The sequence below is a fragment of the Cyprinodon tularosa genome, unplaced genomic scaffold, assembly GCF_016077235.1.
Source record: "Cyprinodon tularosa strain WSP-4 unplaced genomic scaffold, ASM1607723v1 ctg274, whole genome shotgun sequence".
Classification (NCBI taxonomy): Eukaryota; Metazoa; Chordata; class Actinopteri; order Cyprinodontiformes; family Cyprinodontidae; genus Cyprinodon; species Cyprinodon tularosa.
The window spans coordinates 104,328-123,818 of record NW_024038979.1 but is presented as its reverse complement, the minus strand read 5'-3'; the positions used below and the strand labels follow the sequence as shown (position 1 = coordinate 123,818).

Here is a 19,491-nt window from a genome sequence, read left to right as displayed (position 1 = left end):
AAAAAAAAGTAAACTGATTTTTAAATTTTATTTCAGTTTAACATGGGAACAAAGTCAGAATTCTGAGATTAAAGTCAGAATTCTGACTTTTTTCTCAGAATTCTGACTTTTTTCTCAGAATTCTGACTTTTTTCCCATACTATACTGAAATAAAATAAACAAAAACAGTTAACTTTTCTTTTTTTTTTCCAGTGGCCCTTATCCTCTTCCGTATTAGTGGGATTAATCAGTTAGTAATGTTTATATTTGTTGCAAACAGGTATTTGCCCACAGTGTGACTGATCACCCAGAATGTAACCATTTGTTTTTTGTAAAGATAAGAATGTAAAATTTTTATTTAATTTTCAGAAGGTATGGTCCCAAAGACTGTCCATGATGACCTCCAGCTGAAGTACAGCCAACTTCATACAGAGTGTGATAACCTGCGTGAGGACTTTAACAAACTGAAAACAGAATGAACAATTAAAAGAAATGCTCGGGACTGCACAGTTCTCTTTTGCGTCACTGAAGTGTAAAGCAGCACAGGTGCTGTTTTTCACAGGTCTAACCAGTGCCCTCTTTAATTGGGTCCTGCAGACAATTAAGGACAGTGTTGAGGTCAGCCGTGGCTCTCTGACCCTAGAGGATCATCTTTTGGCTGTACTCATGAAACTCAGATTAGGACTCACCAACAAGGATATTGCATTCATTTTTAATGTTAACGAATGTGACATCTCTAAAATCTTAAGACGTTGGCTGCCTATTATGTCTCAGATTTTGAAACCTTTAATCAAGTGGCCAAGTAAGCATGCTATTTTAAAGAATATGCCAAAATGTTTCAAACCTAAATACCAGTGTTGCAGGTGCATTATTGACTGCACAGAAATTTTAATTAACAGACCAACAAATTTAACAGCCAGAGCCCAAACATATTGTTGGGTTTTTAATCCAGAGAAATGTGAGTTTAAAAGATTAAAAGGAAAATGATCAACACAGAGACGGGATTTTGTGACGTCAGCGTGTGCCGGGTGGAGAGAAGAATGTTGGCTTGGAAAGCCATCACCTTCTCCCACAGATCCCTTCATGGCAAAGCCTTTTATTAACAGTTTACAACATCAAACAGGCGGGCCTAAAACAGAAGACCCAATAATGATTGTCTGAGAGGATGCAGGTAACAAGATGGTGTGAATTGACCAACTGGCTGGATGGAAGTCACACATCCGTGTGATTCTGCCTCATGACCTACAGGAGGTCATAAAAGTTTATGACCCTTCTGGTTGAAACACAGGATAGTTATCACTCTAACATTTCCCTCCTCTTATACATAAAAACATCAGCATCTTTCAATTCATATTTTATTAATAGGAGTAGGAATATGAGTACAAACATAACAGTCTGTTTTGTTCAAATCTTCAGCAACATGTTTTGCATGTTGCCACCACATCTTGGCACTGTAGGATGACTTGCTGTGGATCCATCAAAAATCATCCTGCTCTTCCTTTGTTTCAGACAGTCAGTTTGAGTTCCTAGGAACACCGGTCCAACAGTCATCACCGGGCAGCATAACCACTTTGGTTTTTCAGATCTTTGCCAGTCCGTCCAAGGAAACACCCACTAACCGGACTCTAAAAGACTGGGTTAGGTTGTTTTTTTCACCAGCGTTGAGACGAGTGGTCCTAAAAAAACCAAACCCCTTTGAAGCTGGACTTCACCACAGATCTATACCTTAGTCGTTGGGTCCCTGTGAAAGTAACTGGGCTTCTTGCTGTGGAAAGTTTTTAATCAGTTTACAATGACTCTGGTGGATCCAAGTGTTTCTCTCCTGGATCTTCACAGTGGTGGGGGTTGTTAGTTGCACTATGTAGGGTCCTTCCCACCTCGGAGCTTTCCAAGTTTTCCTTTTGATGATTTTAATCAGCACTCGGTCTCCAGGCTTCAGGCCTTCCTGTGGGGAAACAAAAGGAGCACTAGGCAGATTACATGTTTTCCGAACAGTTTTGTCGCTGAAAAGCTTCAGCATCCACTTAGTTAGCGGGTCAATGTCATCTTGTTCGTTTTCTGCCCATGGCTTTCCTGTTTCTGCCATGAATTTTCTCAATCTATTTTTAACATCCTCGAACCATTTAACTGGGTTCTGTCTGGCTGGAGGTAAACCTCGACAGGCAGTCCGCATCTCTGCATCTGTCCATGGCCCACACACAAGAACAGTGGGTCCACAATCCAGTGGGTCACCATCTTGGGGTCCCGTGCGTTGACCACAATGAGGGTTGGCCACCTCCAAAACCGGAAAAGCACATGCCCCCCTCCCAGGATCTTGGTCCTGTTCTTGTTTTTTTAATTCAGCCAATCTTGGATAAATAGGGGCAGATGGGCCCCTTCCACAAGCCTCCACTTGATAATGATCCCTGTAACACTTCGAATCAAGCTTCACATCCCCCCCTGATCCTCCCAACTCATGCTCACAAGAGTCAGAGGCACTGAGTTCCATACCATCCACAGAGGACGACACGGACAGGGGGCCTGCTCCTGCTCCTCCAATATCACCACACGATGGTGGGGCTACTGGAGGAGGAACAGTGGCATGGCTGTGTTCACATTCACCGTGATGGGGTTTATCTCCACCTTCCTGCGCAGCTGATGCCACTGCTTGAACCCCATCACCCCCTTGAATTTGATTAGGGTCAGGATATTGAGGAAGCATTCGGGATACAACAGTTTCTTCATCAGCTTTAACTTTTACAGCAGCAATTGTAGCTGTCTTTCTATCCTTCTTCTGTTGTATTTGGCTTTCCCTATTTTTTGCTTGCATAATCCACTTATTTAACTCTTCTAATTCTTTTCTGTATTTAGCTTGTTTTCTTTTTGATTTATACACCAACTTCATCTCCACCTTCTGCTGAATCTTTGTCAGCGGCTCAACTCTCAACTTTCCATCCCAGTCCTCCTTCTCTATCCACTTTCTGGGTCACCACCACAACATTCCACCATCCATCTAACATCACCTGGCATTTCCTTCTTACTACTGCCTTGTCCCATTTTTAAAGAATTTAGTCCAGTACACAGCTATGAGGGGCCGTTTAGGACAGAAACTATTTTTCCTCTCACGTACACCAATAAAACCATGCACACACATCAGTAGACACACACACTCAACAAAAATATGTTTTCCTCTCAAACACATTACTATGACATGCGCACATCACAGTAGAAACACTCACACACTCTCAAAAAAACTATGTTTTCCTCTCAAACACACTACTATGACATGCACACATCACAGTAAAAACAGTCACACACAATCACAAAACTAAAATTGAATATGTCTAATGTGTGTGTGCACTAATACTAGACTGTATGGGAGGGCATAAGTGTGTGTGTGTGTGTGTGTGTGTGTGTGTGTGTGTGTGTGTGTGTGTGTGTGTGAACTAATACTAGACGAAATGAGAGGATATACATATGTTTGTGTGTGTGTGTGTGTGTGTGTGAACTAATACTAGACTGAATGAGAGGCTATACATATATGTGTGTGTGTGTGTGTTTGTGCGCGCGCGCGCGTGTGTGTATGTGACTGAAATCGTAGCAGACTGAATGAGAGGCTATACATATGTGTGTGTGTGTGTGTGTGTGTGTGTGTGTGTGTGTGTGTGTGTGTGTGTGTGTGTGTGTGTGTGTGTGTGTGTGTGTGTGTGTGTGTGTGTGTGTATGTGACTGATATCGTAGCAGACTGAATGAGAGGCTTGTACTTGTGCGTGAGAGAGTTCAACCTGTCACGGAAGAGGCGGGGCAAATTGGCTAGCCTATGGCAAGCCGTTTTAACATAAATTCGGTTTCGTCTGACTATCCATAATTACGTTCCAAATATCTTAAAATACTTTTTGACTAGACAAAACCACATTTTGACTATCCGGAACAGTAATTTAAGATATCTCTATTTACAATCTAATTAGGAAGAATAATAATTCAAGATATCTTCAATCACATTTTGACTAGTCAAAATTCCTTTCAAGATATCTCAAATTACGTCACCGGATTCCTCATTTAAAGCGTCACACATCGGTAATTATAATTTAAGATATCTCGAACGTAATTATGCCTAGTCAGTATTACAATTTTAGATATCTGAAGTAAGAGATTGCGTGTAAGCCTCTTATTGGCTGTACTAAGCTGTTCAAACAATTGCCTGAAGATTCAATGGTGCTGGCAGTTTTGGACAAAATTGTGAGAAAATGCCACAATATCGAAAGAGTTTTTCATTCTGGGTTATGTGGAGAGCGAGAAAAAAAGCATTCTTGAAGAATGCTTGCGGAATTTGCAAAGAATTTCTGATCAACTTTCTGCCGACACACACAACGCACTTAAAACGGCTTAGAGGAGCTGAAAGTGTTAATATCGACCCATGTCCGATCTGAAACAATGAATATTCGGCAGCCCGGGCCGGTTCAGGTAATAACCAGATGCAGTTTTTAATACTGTGGTAAAGCTTTCTGCCTCTTCGGAAATTATAGTAAAGCCAACTAGCTTTTGATTTTGACTTGCTAGACGGCACAAAGCATTACAGCACCCTCCTTCAGCTCCTCTGAAAATAAAAGCGCACCTCCGCTTCATGTCTGATTCACACTTAGATTTTCTTTTTATTTTATTTTATTGAAAAACAAATTCAAAATACTATTTCAAACAGCAGAAAGGTACAATTGAACAGATGCAATCCATAATGGTTTTTATAAGATAAAAAACTATAAACTTAAACAAACAAAAGATTTTAAAGAATCAAAAGGAAAAAATAGAAAAAAAAGAAAAACAAAATAAAACAAGTAACACAGGTTTAGCTAAAGTATACTGCTATAAAATCTAAAGACCTGAAGGATTCTTTATTTTACAGTAACTTAAGTCATGAAAAGTTTTGCTTGGAAATTGGGAGACATTTTAAAGAATCTTCACTTGTGAATAAATCATTTTCCAATAATGAATATAATATTACATTAAAACACTTTTAGTAAGCTTGAAAAAATTCCTCTCCAGGTTATCATTCCAAAGTAGTCTTTTTCTGTAGAATTTCATCAATCCATCCAGTTCATGAAACACTCCTTATAGCTTTAAAGAAACACTACAGAAAAAAGCATCTGTTGACACAAATTGTTTTCCTCCACTTTAGGAATGCAAAGATCCAGAGACAGAGCAGGGGGTCAGTGGGAATCCTACTGCTGCCACCTGGCCCTGGTTTGTCCTCATGGATGAGGTATTAGGACAGAGGCCCTCTGTTAAACCCACCTGTCCTAATTGCCTCCATCCCTGAGGACACAACAGGGCCAGGTGCTGCAGAGGCTGGGCAGCATCAGGGTGAAGAGAATGAGGATGAGAGAGGAGGGAAAGGAGGAAGAGAAGAAGGAGTGACGAGTTGGTTGATTTAATGAGGGAGGATATGAGATGGCAGAGGGAGGCGGGAAAGGATGGACAGATTATTTCATTTATTGGAGAGGATGGTGGACAGATGTTGATTTTTTGTTTTGTTTTGTCTTTTACAAGTGGAGGTTCTGTGTTGCTGTTATTGTTAAATTAAATTATTAAATTGTTTATAAAAGTTATTGTTATCGGTCTGTCTTTTAACCTTTTTACATTATCTGTTTCATCACTTCTTTACAATTTAACCCCTAGAACCCTACGGACCCACCGGCGGGTCCAGCTGCTACATGACCTCGTAATTTTACCAAACCCCCAGTATTGATGTAAAAAACACATTTGGCACAGTTTGGTGACATTTTTGGATAAATGTGCCAAAATGGCCTCTCCGCCTAAGAAATTTCTCACTAATACCATTCTAAAATAAATATGATTCATCTGATTGAGTCCAAATTTGGTATATTTTTACACGACATTTAGATTTAAAAGTCTGTACTACTTTTTTGTGCTATAAATAATATTTTGGTAGTGTTTTGCAATGTTTATTTCAAAGAAAATTTTGGCGAGGTTCAAAAAATGCAAAATATTTTGTCCCTAATATTTCAGGCAGGGTCAAAGCTACAATGGTGCTGACACCAGAAAACCATTCTATGACATCTTACCTTTACAGAGGTACTAAAAGTTTCTTCTTAAATCTAATAGCTGTGAGGCTATAAGTGATTTACTTTTGTGTGTTTTTGTCAGGCGGAAATTTATTTATTCCCCCCGAGGGTGTAAGAAGTTAAGTAAACTTAGAACAACTTCTCAGTGACAACATCAGTTTATTTTTTAGAGAAGCAAGTATTTACAATAAATTATTAAAAACATTTTTAACTACATTAGATTTTAAAATTAACTACTACTATTTAAGGAAGATATACAATAATTATTACTTGAGAACATATATATATACACAATTGTCACTGAGCAGGAGTCCCTGGTGGTGCTGCTGGACTGGATGGGATGGGATGCCACACAGATGAGCTTGGAGTCTTCTGACTGCGAGTGGGACATCATCTGGGGGGTCACGGGCTCCCAGGCAGATGTTGTGCAGGACAGCACATGCCATTATGACCTGTAGAAAAAAGGAGACAAAAATTTTTATTTTTATTCAGTCATCTATCTTTTTTCATTATCTTTGCTACATGAATTATTAGAAATTATATTTTACCTAATCTAGATCCACTATTTAACTGTTTTTTTTCTTTCGTTTTTAGATTTAGAATTTTTTTTCTGTTTTCTGTTTTTGTTATATAATTGCAAATAAAATCAGGCAGTAAGGGGATAATTTAGACAAATAATGATTTATTTCTCCATCTAACACCGTTTGGGTTCTCAACACAACATTAGTAATGGTGAAAGTAGTGATTTAAGTCAGTTATTTACAGGGTTTGTACACATTTAACTATGCAATTCAAATTACTAAAGTTACAAACAAGCTTATATCAAGTCTTACAAATGAATCTAAAATTTGATAAACATATTCGTCAATCTGCTGACAAACGTTTGTTTAATAGCTGGTATATTCTGATCATTAGCAGGCCCCTGTGGGGGAAAATAATAACCTCTCCACTGCGCTCTCCCAGCCTGAGAAAAATCCGTCGACGGTTTTGCTGCCGCCGAAGCCGTCAAAGCCGACTCTCCTCCTCCAATAATAAGTAAATAAAAAATGAAATAAAATAAAAATTTCCATATCCCAGCCATCGGAGCCTTCGGAGCATCCTCCTGGGTCCTCCTAAGGCTGGGTAGGCTGGGTCCTTCGAAGAACACAGCCTGCAAATTGAGACGCAGCTATTGTGGACCACTGAATAGCACAATCAATTAGCTAGCAAGGCTAACACCTGTCCGCCAAAACGCTACGCAAATCTCTGACGTTTTTGATTTATGGCAAGATATCACTGATGTCATTTTGACTAGTCAGAATGTCAATTTAAGATATCTTTAATGGAAAAGCTGAATAATTCAAGATATCTTTAATTCATTTAGAGATATCTTAAAAGGAATTTCGAATAGTCGAAATTACAATTCAAGATATCTTTAAATTTGTTTTGTCTAGTCATTATTTGCTTTTAAGATATCTATAATTGAGTTTTCACTAGTCAAAACTGCATATCTCCTATCCTAAAATACATTTAAGATATCTTGAAATATGGTAGCCTGACGTAGTCCGACTCAATTCTAGTCAGAATATGAGTCTATGGCAAGCCGTTTTAACATAAATTCGGTTTCATCTAACTATCCATAATTACATTCCAGATATCTTAAACTACTTTTTGACTAGACAAAACCACATTTTGACTATCCGGAACGGTAATTTAAGATATCTCTATTTACAATCTGATTAGGAAGAATAATAATTCAAGATATCTTAAATCACATTTTGACTAGTCAAAATTCCTTTCAAGATATCTCAAATTACGTCACCAGATTCGTCATTTAAAGCGTCACACATCGGCAATTATAATTTAAGATATCTCGAACGTAATTATGACTAGTCAGTACTACAATTTTAGATATCTGAAATAAGAGATTGCGTGTAAGCCTCTTATTGGCTGTACTAAGCTGTTCAAACAATTGCCTGAAGATTCAATGGCGCTGGCAGTTTTGGACAAAATTGTGAGAAAATGCCACAATATCGAACGAGCTTTTCATTATGGGTTATGCGGGGAACTAGAAAAACGCGGTCTTGAAGAATGCTTCAGAAATTTGGAAAGAATTTCTGATCAACTTTCTGCCGACACACACAACGCACTTAAAAACGGCTTAGATGAGCTGAAAGTGCTAATGTCGACCCATGTCAGATCTGGAAACAATGAATATTCCGCAGCCCGGGCCGGTTCAGGTAATAACCAGGAGCAGTTTTTAATACTGTGGTATAGCAATGGCAAGCCGTTTTAACATAAAGTCGGTTGCGCTATGGCAAGCCATTTTAACATAAATTCGGCTTGCCATAGTAAATCTGCCTCTTCGGAAATTATAGTAAAGCCAGCTAGCTCTTGATTTTAACATGCTAGACGGCACAAGGCATTACAGCACCCTCCTTGAGCTCCTCTGAAAATAAAAGCGCACCTCCGCTTCATGTCTGATTCACACTTACATTTTTTTAAATTTTACTTTTATTTAAACAAATTCAAAATACTATTTCAAACAGCAGAAAAGTACAATTGAACAGATGCAATCCATAACGGCTTTTAAAAGATAAAAACAACAATATGAACTTAAACAGACAATTAAAAAGAATCAGAAGGAAAAAATAGGAATAGAAAAACAAAATAAAACAAGTAACACAGGGGTTTAGCTGAAGTATACTGCTATAAAATCTGAAAACCTGAAGGATTTCTTATTTTCCAGTAACTTAATTGAGTCATGAAAACGTTTTCCTTGGAAATTGGGAGACATTTTAAAGAATCTGCACTTGTGAATAAATCTTTTTCTGATAATGAATACAACATTACATTAAAATTCAAAATTTCTGTCTTTTTATTTAGGAATCAAATTTTTTGGTGATAACCAATCATGAATCTTTTCCCAAAAACCTCACAGTTTTGACTCACTCATCCAAACCACACAACTGTAAAAAAGATGTTCTTGTTTTTCTAAGTCTTTGTAACAAAAGCTACATATACCAACATCAAATTTAAATCATAAACTTAAGAGCTCTGCACAGGGATAGTCATTTGTAACTTCGATCTCTGAAAACACGTTTAAAGATAAATTCCTCTTAACTGGGAGAGGGAAACTTTTATTTATATGTTCTCGTATCATTTTGCTACTGAATTTGAGATCCGTAAAATTGTATTTATCTAACAGAAGAGTGGGGAAGATCGGTGCTACATCAGAATATTGAATCATTCCTTTGACCAAATTTATCATGGTTACCAGAATAGTCTTGATCAAAGATATAGTCTTTGTGGGCAAAATAAATTACATTTTCTTTTAAATTCTGTGTATTCTAGAATATCACCTTTTATGTCCATTAGATGTATGATTCACAGTTTGTTGCTGTAAAGGTTTAAAGCTTTGTGTTTATGCAATTGCAATAGAAAAATATGTATATAGAAATAAATGTATACATTGTGTGAAATGCAGTGTCACCCTTAGAAGAAACAGGAACACCTCTAGAGGATATACAGATATAGAGAAAAACAGATGTAAAAGTAAACATTATTCTGATACATTTGAATATGATTCTGTTTTAGGTGGTCGAGGTAGACCAGCTATTCATATTACAAGAGAGCAAATCGTTTTTCCTTTTGGCCCAAGGACACACGGTAAAAGCCGATGGAAACATTTTTGGGAAATCTCACTTTTTTCTTTACAAGAAGTCCAAGGCACTCGGTGTCCCAAAATCAGGGGAAGGTTAGCTGCAGTGGGGGTTTAAAGCCCTTGAAACAAACTTCAAAAAAATTTTAAAATCCCTGTACCCAAATTCTGGGACTGAGGTAAAAAATTCTAAATATATTTTTTTCTGAACAATATTTTCCCAACAGGGGTTTATTGCGGGAAAATACTAATTATATTATTTAAGTCAAGTGCCCACAAATAATAAGCAATCATTTATTTTATAAACCAATTGAAATCTGAAACCTTTTTTTAAAAAAAGGATTACTTTCAAAATTTTTAAATTTGTGTGGGGGTTAAAAATTTTGGAAGCCCCAATCCTTCCTTAAAACCCAAGATTTGCAGGCTTGTTGCTTGCACAAGGCCTAGGGTTAACGGCGTAAGGCCCAAAAACATGATGGCTCGAATCAACCCAAGGGTATGGGGGAGGTGGAGCAGTGCAGTGTTCGACGTGTCTATAGTCCCGACCCCAACATTTAGGGGAAAATATTGATGGAAACCCATCGTCAAATAAGGTATTTTAAAATTTTCATAGAAGTATTTCAGGGGTCGATGTCTTAAAAACAAAATTCAATATACAAAATTGGCATTACATTTTTCCCTTTAAAACCCTTTTTTGTATTTCCAATTTTTGGGGGCCCTTTTGTGGGTCCAGGTGGCATCGATGGTTTTGTTCCGTTTAAATTTTACTTACTTAAAACTGCAGCACAGACAATTGCCCCTAAAACGTGTTTTTCCCTTTTTTTTTTCTAAAGGCAACAGGCCTCTAGGGGCTTACCTTCAAAGAGTGAGGTCAAAACATGGGGCGAGAACATCAAGTCGCACTGGTGTGAACCTCCTTCGGGATTAAAAACGTCGGGGGTCAAATAACGGGGAATCCATCCATAATCAAAAATTAGCGTTTTTTGGGGGGATTTTTTTTACATTTTTGGGAAACCCCATTTTATATTTACTTTTTTAAAAATTCTTAAAAGATTAAACCCCCCTTGGGGATCCTGCAACGATGTGCACAAATTTCCCCTTCATACATTTTTTTCTTCCTGAGATTCAAAGCCGTAGAACAAATTTTGAAACGCATGGGAAAACACCATTTTCCCTTTCGTACAGAAAACAATAAAACACCAAAACAAATTTTGGGGCTGAAAGGAAATTTTGGGAAACATGGGTCCAACCCCCCCCCGCAACAAACAATGTGTTTGGGGAAATTTTCCCAAAACCCCCAGAGGGTCTTGAAGAACTTCCCGCAACAGCTTGGCCTTTGGGGGGCCCAAGAACCCCCCGATCTGAAGAGTTCCTTTGTGTAGTTGTAAACCAACCCCCAAAAAAGGCTCAGTCAGCAGCAACTTCAAACCTTTTTAAACTTGCAGGGCAATCATATTTTTAGATTGAAGGAGAAATTTCCCGGGTTGTTTTGGGAGAAATTGCAAATGCTTTTTATTATTTTTTGTTTCATGTCACCATTTTAAATGAAAAACAACTAGAACCCTACTGAAAGATGGGATTGTTTTTTAAAATGCAATAAAATACAAAAAAAACCCCCCAAATATACTAAAAAACCCCGAGACATTTTTTTTTTCCCGTGTGGCTCAAAAATCCACCTTTTTAAAATTTTGAAAAAATAAAGTGCTTAAAAAAGCTCTATTTTCAAAAAAAAAGAAAAAATTAAGTGCAAATTTTTTGAATTTACTTTTTTATGTTTTTCCAATTTTGGCCATTACATTAAATGTACAATAATACTGTAACTTTCTTTTTTAAAAAAATTAACTTTTGAAAAAATTCAAAATTTTTTTTTTTTTTTTTCTTAAAATAACTCTTTAATTTGCTGATTATGGGAACACCCCCAAAAGGGAGGTGCCCGCAGCAACCCCCGTGGTCCCTGTACTTTGTGAAAAACTATAGTCCCGAGTGTACAGGAAGCCCGGGTACTAAAAGGCAAGGATTTGCTTTTTTGGGAAAACTTTGTTAGCCCCATGGAGGAATTCAAAATTTTTTGGAAAGATGGGGAAAGGGCCCCGTGGAGGTACCTTGGATGCTCCGAAAACAAACTTTCCCCCGCATTTCAAAATTTAAGGGGTGCATTCTCCTTCTGAAAGACAAATGTTTTAAATTATGACCTTTGTTATTAAAGGGTTTTCCCCCGTGTACTCTTAACGGGCATGGGGAAGAAAATGTTTTTAAAAATCCTTTTTGGTTTTGTTTCCCCCTCCCAAATTGTTTTAAAATTTGGGGATTTACAATGCATGTAATTTTTCGTAAATTTAAAAAACATTTTTGAAGACAAATCATGACCAAGTAGATCATAGTAAATAGTAAGTAAAGTAAAGGGATTTAGCAACAAATTACCCCAAAAGTACACTGGTAACCCGATATTTCCCATGGGAGTTAAAAAAAAAATTTCAGGAAAGAATTTTTTTAGTAATTTTACCGTTTTTTTGGGCCTGTCACTTAACCTTTTTAAAAATCCCGCATCTATATATGATTACCCCCCATTTTTTCCCACTATAAGAATATAAACGTCTTTTTTTCCCCTCAAAAATTTTGTGGGGGCGCTCTATAGTGCGGTGCGCCTTTTTGTGTGTTAAATTTAATTTTAAAGGGGACACATGGGCTGAACTGTGCCTTTTTGTTCGGGGCCTTATGGTCTTTTAAAACACGGTACTTCTTTTTTGGGCATGGTGACCCATTCAAATACAAAAAAGTATTTGATACCGGTTTTGTTTTCAATATCACAATAAATGTACCTTTTAATATCCCCCAAACCCGTTTTCTCCCCGGAGCATATGGTTAGTTTTTTTATCCTCCTTTTATTGTGCCTTTTCAAAAGAAAAAAACACTTTGGGAAAAATGTGTACAGGGCCCGTGCCAAAAGTGGTTTTTTTTCCTCACAGAAAAAAAATTTATGAAAGGGCTTTCGGGTTTTTCTGAATTTGTCCAGCAAATTTTAACTCTTCAAAAACCCTTTCCCTAAACCCCTTTTTAATTGAGAATAAGGTCTTCTTTTATAAAAGAAGGAAATTTTAAAAGAAAAAAAAAAATTTTTTTTAGGCCTTTCTTACTGTTGCAAAGCCCGCGCCACTCGCCCTTTAAAAAAGAAGTCCTTTCAGCAGATTTGCCCGGGGAGTCCCTCCTTCCAGATAATTTAAAAACGCCTTAATGCTCCAAAAATGTCAAGGTATCGGGAGCCCGCTAAAGGCTTCGTTTGCTTCCCAACTGTTTTTGGGATCCTTAAATTTAAAAAAAAAATCAAAAAAGGGTTTTGAAACTGAATTTAACCATTTATCAATGTCCAAATTCTTTAAAAAATTTTTTTCTAACTTCGATAAAATGCTGTTTTTAAAGAATGGTTAACAACTTCCTCAACCAGGGTAGGTTTAAAACAATTGCCACAAATGTGGTCATACAAAACCTTTGAGAGAAGAAATGTGGGCCAATGCCTCCATGCACCAAACCCGAATGATATCATTTTTTTCCCAAAACGGTGTACATCTTTAACTCCAGCGCTGGGAAAGGGAAAAAAAAAAAAGTTACTTTTACAATTTTCTATTTCCCTTTAAAAATTGGGGGGGAAAAAAAAAAAAAAACTGAAACCCCTTTTTGTTTAAAGCTAGATGGGGGGTCATTCTTTATGCCCCCAAAGACATTTGATTGAGGGAAAGGCCCTCATTTTTAAAAACGTAGATATTTCGTGTGGGACCAACCCCATCAACTGCCCCTTCAGCGGGGGTCCTCTTCATCCCCAAAAACAAAAATATTTTTTGGGTTTTCTTTGCTGGAAACAAAACGGGGGATTTTTTCTGAAGGGGGAAAAGGGGGTTTTCATTCCCAAAACCTGTCCCCGCAAACCCCATTTATTTGGTTTTCTTGTTTGGACAGGAGTCAATAATTTTAAACCTTGCTGTATATATTTTTCTAATATAGTCCCGAAAAATTCCCGTTCTTGGGTTAAAAAAGAAAGATATATCTTTTTTTTGTATTCTTTGAGTAAACAATGGTTTGCAACGTCAAAAATTTATTTTCACAAGGGCACTGCAGAAAAATGCTATTTTGAAATTTACTCATCCAAAGGAAAAATCCGGGGGGATGTTTGGAAACAGGTGGCTCTTGCTTCCAGTAAAAATTATAGGGTTTCTCAGTTAATGGAGAAGTTTTGGGGCCTGGTCCCAAAGGTAATTTACCTGTGGGGTCAGGGGAAGAGTGGGGGGGGGGGGGGCAGCCCTTTGGGTTGGGAACCAAAAAAAACTTCCCGAAGGACAGCAAATCTGGTTTTGGGCTTGAGGGAGGGGTGGGGAAAACAAGGGAACTGGGAGGAGAATGAAATTGAGTTTTAAGGATTAGGCATGGGGCGACACCCATTTAGGTTGGGTTTGGGGCCCAAAAAGGGACCGGGGGTGGACAAAGATGTCCCGTGCTTGCTGAGCAGCGGCTGTTCCCTGCATACCCCATTCGCCTGAAAATGGATACCTTTCCTAAGCCAAAATTTAAAAAAAAAACCTAAACACGTCAATGTTAAAATTTTTTTGTTTTTCAAACATCTTTATTTGAGGGGGCCCAAAATTTATTGCTTTTAGTTTTAAAGAAGGGGAAAACTTTTAAATCAAAAACCCAAACTTTATTACACTGGAAAAAAAAAAAATCCTTTTTAAATTGGGAACAGCAATTTAAAATTTTTTAAAAAATTTTGATTTTGAAAAATTTTTTGAAATCATTAAACCCTAATCTTAAATTTTTTAAAAGGGAGGGGTTTTTCAAAAAAATTTGGAGTTGTGACAGGGGGAATGCTGCTCCTTTTCACTGTCATCTGGTCCCCAAAGGGAAACGTAAAAAGCAATTTATTAAATTTTACTGAAAATGTTCTAGTAAAAAAACCCCAATGAAGGGTTTTTAAGAAAAAAACAGAAGCAAGGGTATGTAAATTTTAAAAAAAAAAATAAAAAACTTAAAAACAACCGGGAAAAAACCCATTTTAGTTTCCAAAGCAGAGAAATGATCCCTTTAGTTTTACACTCCGTTTTTTGAATTTCCGTAAAATCTAGTTGCAGAATTTTTTTAAACCCTTTTGGGGGAAAAAAAAAAAAAACCCAGATGACATTTTATGGGAAATTTTTACGGTGGGTGAAAGTGCAAAACACATATACAATTTAAAAAAACACTTTTAAAAAATAACAAAATAACATTTTTAAGAAACAAAATTATATTTTTTTTTAAACAAATGTTAAATTTTTTAAAATTAAAATTTTTAAAAAAAAAATATAAAATTTTAGCAAACAAATTCACATTTTAGGAAACAAAATTTACATTTTTAAAAAAGTTTTGATTTTGTGAGGGGAAATTTTTATTTTAGAGGGAAAAAAAAAAAAACTTATAGGGAAACAAATTTACATCTAAAAAAAATTGACCTTCCCCCAAAAACTTGTTACAAGTGCAAAGACAAAAAAATGCAAGCCGGGAAAAAACAGTTAACAGCAAAAACAAATGAACAAAAAAAACCCACACGGAAAAGGGGAAAGTCCCAGTGGGGCCCGGGTGTACGTCACCCCTTACCCCGACTTGTAAATATAAACAGCTTTAATCTGTAGTCCTCCTGCTTCCATGAAAAGTCAGCGGCGATTTTAGTGTAAAAAATTCCCCCCAAACCCCTTTTGTTTAAAGCTAAAACCCAAAAAAATGTTTTTTCCCTTTTTGTGGGCTCTGGGAAATTTTAGGGACATGGACCAGGGGGCAGGACCAAGCAGCAGGGCCGAGTCAAATTGTGGGGTGGCTGCGTTTTTGCAGCGTTTCGGTTTTGGGGCCCCGCCACCTGGCCGTGTCCCTTAAAAATTCCAGAGGGGCCGTCCCCCACCGGGAAAAACAAAATGGGGTAAAATGGCTGAAAAATTTTCTTTCCCCAATAATTTTAAAAACCCGCTGGGCTTTTCACATGAACCCGGAGGACTTTCAGATTTGTCTGGGGGGGGACAAAAGGCAGGGAAGGTGGGTTTACTCACATCCCGGGCCCCCTGGGACATTTCCCCTTTTCCCTGTTAAACCGTTCCCTTTTTTTCATTTGTTTTTTGGGTTTTTTTAAATGTGTTTTTCCGCTTGCCGTTTTGTCTTTTCCCCTTGTACAAGTGTTTCCCAACGGGCAATTTTTTTAGATGGGAAATTTTTTTCACTTAAATTTTATTTTTTTTTTCTAAAATGAAACTCTCTCTCACCTAAAAACCAACTTATTTTAAAAATTTTGAAATTTTTTTGCCAAAATGTAAAATTTTTTTTTAAAAATTTTAAAATTTTTTAAAAAATTTGATTTTTTTCATAAAATAAATTTTTTTTCTTCAAAAAGTTTTTTAGTGTTTTATTTGTTTTAAAGGGGTTTTTGAATTGTAAATGTTTTTGGGATTCTCCCACCCCTAGATTTGGACCCTTTAATTTCTTTACCCAATTTACAGTTTTAAAACCAAAAACACGTACAAAGTTACAAAAATTTTTGTTATGCCATGATCCTCAGGAGCCTGATGGGTACTCTCATTTTTGTGGGCGCGTTGCTTGGTTGAAAAAACTTTAATATTTCACTGGCCCCTTTCCCTCTTGTCCGACAAAGTCAAAAAAAGAACTTTAAAAAAAAGGGGAAGGGAATTTTTGTTACTTTTTAAAAAAATAAATAAATAAATCATTACAAACTCTGAATTAAAAACATTACCTGAATTGGGTCAGACACATTGGAAAGTTCTTTTGTGATAAATTTCCCTTTGGATATTTGAACTTCAAAAGCAGTCCCTTTTAGGGGTTTTTCAGGTACCGAAATCTTTGCCCCTTCTTTTTTAATTGCCAAAAAAATGGCACCCAAAACCCTTTTTTTTAATTCATTTTAAAAACCCATCATCCTAACAATGTAACATTTCTAACCTTTATGCGTCTTTCCTCCAAGGCCTTGTAACACTGTCTTCTCCTTTCCTGGTAGAAAAAAAAATTGTGAGTAACAACAACAGCAACAACAAATGATGATATCAAAAATGGTAATTCACTTTTTCTTGGTCTGCTAACAAAGACTCTTCATAGTCTTTGTCTTGCTGGGACCGCAGAGATCGCCAATCTAGAAGTGTCTATTGTGAATACAGCACAGAGATTGTTAAAGTCAACATCAGAAATGAGATAAAAATGTAAAATGCATATATTGTTCTTGAAATGGATGACCTGCTCTTCCCCCAAATTTCCGGTGGTCCTCTCAACCTCTGGAGAGATATTCTGTACTTCTGGTGCAGTTGAGGGTTCTGGAAACAAGGTCCTGGACATTGCTGATGTTGAGTAGGTTTCCTAGACATGGCAAAGACATTTCAAATTATGATGGAATACAAAATGGTGGATACATCAAATTTTTTTTGTGTACAAAAAAAATATACCTGTGACACATCTGCTCGTGGTAGAATGTAGAGTCTGCTTTTGCCAACCTTTTCCTTCAGCTCCCTCACAGAATTCACCTGTAATTTTTTTACCTTTCGTCCTTTTCCAGCTCTTGCCAGTTCAAAGCCAACCAGATTTAGGCTAATGTGTGGGTAGCTTTGACACACAAAGTTGTTCAGTTCAGACAAGCTCCAATTCAGGTTGATTTTAGAGCTCCTGGTTTCTGTCCCCTCATGCACAGGGTTGCCTGAATAATCAAGGGTGACAAAACAATGTTAAACACAATACCAAAGACCACACCAATTATGTTTAAATTAGGTCTGTCAGTTTTAAAACGTTAATACGTAAACTTTTTTTCCCCCACCCATCTCTCTAGACTGTTTTTTACCCTCTGTGCTTTCCGTAGTTTCAAGAGCGCTACAGACTAGAGCAAAACTTACCCATGCTCACTGTTGCCAACACTGTATTTCATGCAACTTTGGGCTTCTTTTTTCTAAAGTTGTTTTTAAAATTCACATTAATTAGCACATTGTGTCGACATCAGGGCATCATGATTAATGATGTAGCCATTATACTGTAGGCCAGAGTTTAACATTTTATGGAACCAATTATCCATTTTTCCATTTTCCATTATCCCAGTTATGAAAATTGCCAGAAAAGTGCTTGAAAAATAAAAAATGCAAATATGTTTTGTATAAGCATGTTTTTATTAGTATTATTTATTGAAAAATTGCACATTAAAATGTCCAAACAGGCTACTACACTTTCAGAAATAAAAGGATTAAATATGTAATTAATCTCAAGTTAACTATTGAAATTATGCGATTGATTTTGATATAAAATTTTTATCGTCTGATAGCCCTAGTTTAAATTCATTAGCCCACCAGAAAACTCTGGTGAAAGACTAAAATTATGAATTACAACCCAAATAGAGATGTTAAAAGCAAAAGTAACTCCGTCTGTCACATTATGAGGGTGTATGAAATAATGTAATTTTTTTAAAACATATGCCCACCTAATCCATGGTTCTTCAGCCTTTGTACATCCGAGGGAGAAGGGAGAACGTCAATATTAGGGCCAGAAAGCAAGAAAATGCTTGTCTTCCATACAGGGCTTGGCAGCCTCCCAACCGGACCTGCAGTGAACACAACAGAATCACACCATTGATCCAACATAGATGCTAAATGATATGCTATAATCAAGTGTGCCAACTGGGGTTGCCACTTTCCATAACTTTCACGAAGGAACACCCACCATGGTTTCTCTGGTAGATATTGAAAATTGTGCAATTGCCAAAGTAAACCACATTATTTGTTATGTGTTTTTTGGTAATGAGGTGATCAACAAAATTACTCATACATAAAAAAAAAAAATGTCAATGAAGAACTTACCGAGAGAAACGGGTGTATATAAGGTGCTTTTAAGTAACTCAAAAAGTAGGGTTGCCAACCGTCCCTTGAAAAAAGGAATCATTCCGTATTTAAAAATCAAAGTACCTTTCCTGTATTTAGTGTAAAAGAAACACTTTATCCCATATTACTGTGAGAGTAAAAATTGTAAAAAGCTAATGGAAAATGAACAAGGGCACGTTGGATACAAAAATTATGCTAAACTTGTTCCCCTCCCTGTCCTGCATTGTGACCAATGAGCTGACAGCATATATGTAACGATCCAGAATCCCCTCATCCCATTGGTCGAGCTAAGTTTTGCTCACGGAGAAGATAGCGGGAGACAACGGAGCAGTATGGGGGACAAAGGAGTCCTGTAAATGCCAATGCTGCTTCTGGGGACGGTGCACCTTCGCACAGCGATACCCCTCAGCATCCCATCTTCCACTGGTTTTATGGAGAGGATTTTTATCCTTAATGAAGAACAAATGGACTGATGTGCAGAACAAATGTTCCACTGAATTAATTAAAGCTGAGCTCATTGTCAATTATGAACTGTCCTGCTCAGAGTTTTACTCTGCAGCACTGAAAGACAACTCACTGCTGCAAGTGCTCAGAGGAAATACAAGTGGATAAAGTACGCCATCACCACATTATGTGCCATTGAGCTAATTATTTATTTATTTATTTATTTTTTTCAGTTTTACAACTGGAGTCTACGGTCATTGAATTTAAGGCACAAATATGTTTAAAAGTCTGAATAAGTTTACTGTTGCACCAATAATGCACACTATTTATTTATTGTTTTATATTCATTTTTACAGTTTGAAGTTAAGCAGGACATGCATGTTTAAGATACTTATTTTATTCAGCAAATTTTGTTATTTTGTATTAAAGTGTATTGCTGGATAATAATTTGTTTTTCCATGTGTTCATGTCACTCACAAATAAGCATTTAATTCGATGC

At 36.9% G+C, this 19,491-nt stretch overlaps 1 long non-coding RNA gene across 1 annotated transcript; it reads right to left on the bottom strand.

The window, feature by feature from the left end:
* Positions 1-16,639: 16,639 nt before the first annotated feature.
* LOC119786504 lies at positions 16,640-17,033 on the bottom strand. Its single transcript, XR_005281192.1, has 3 exons — positions 16,930-17,033; positions 16,761-16,838; positions 16,640-16,689 (listed from the first exon to the last, which is right to left on the bottom strand). It is a non-coding gene; the product is annotated as an uncharacterized LOC119786504 (long non-coding RNA).
* Between the last annotated feature and the right edge of the window lie 2,458 nt (positions 17,034-19,491).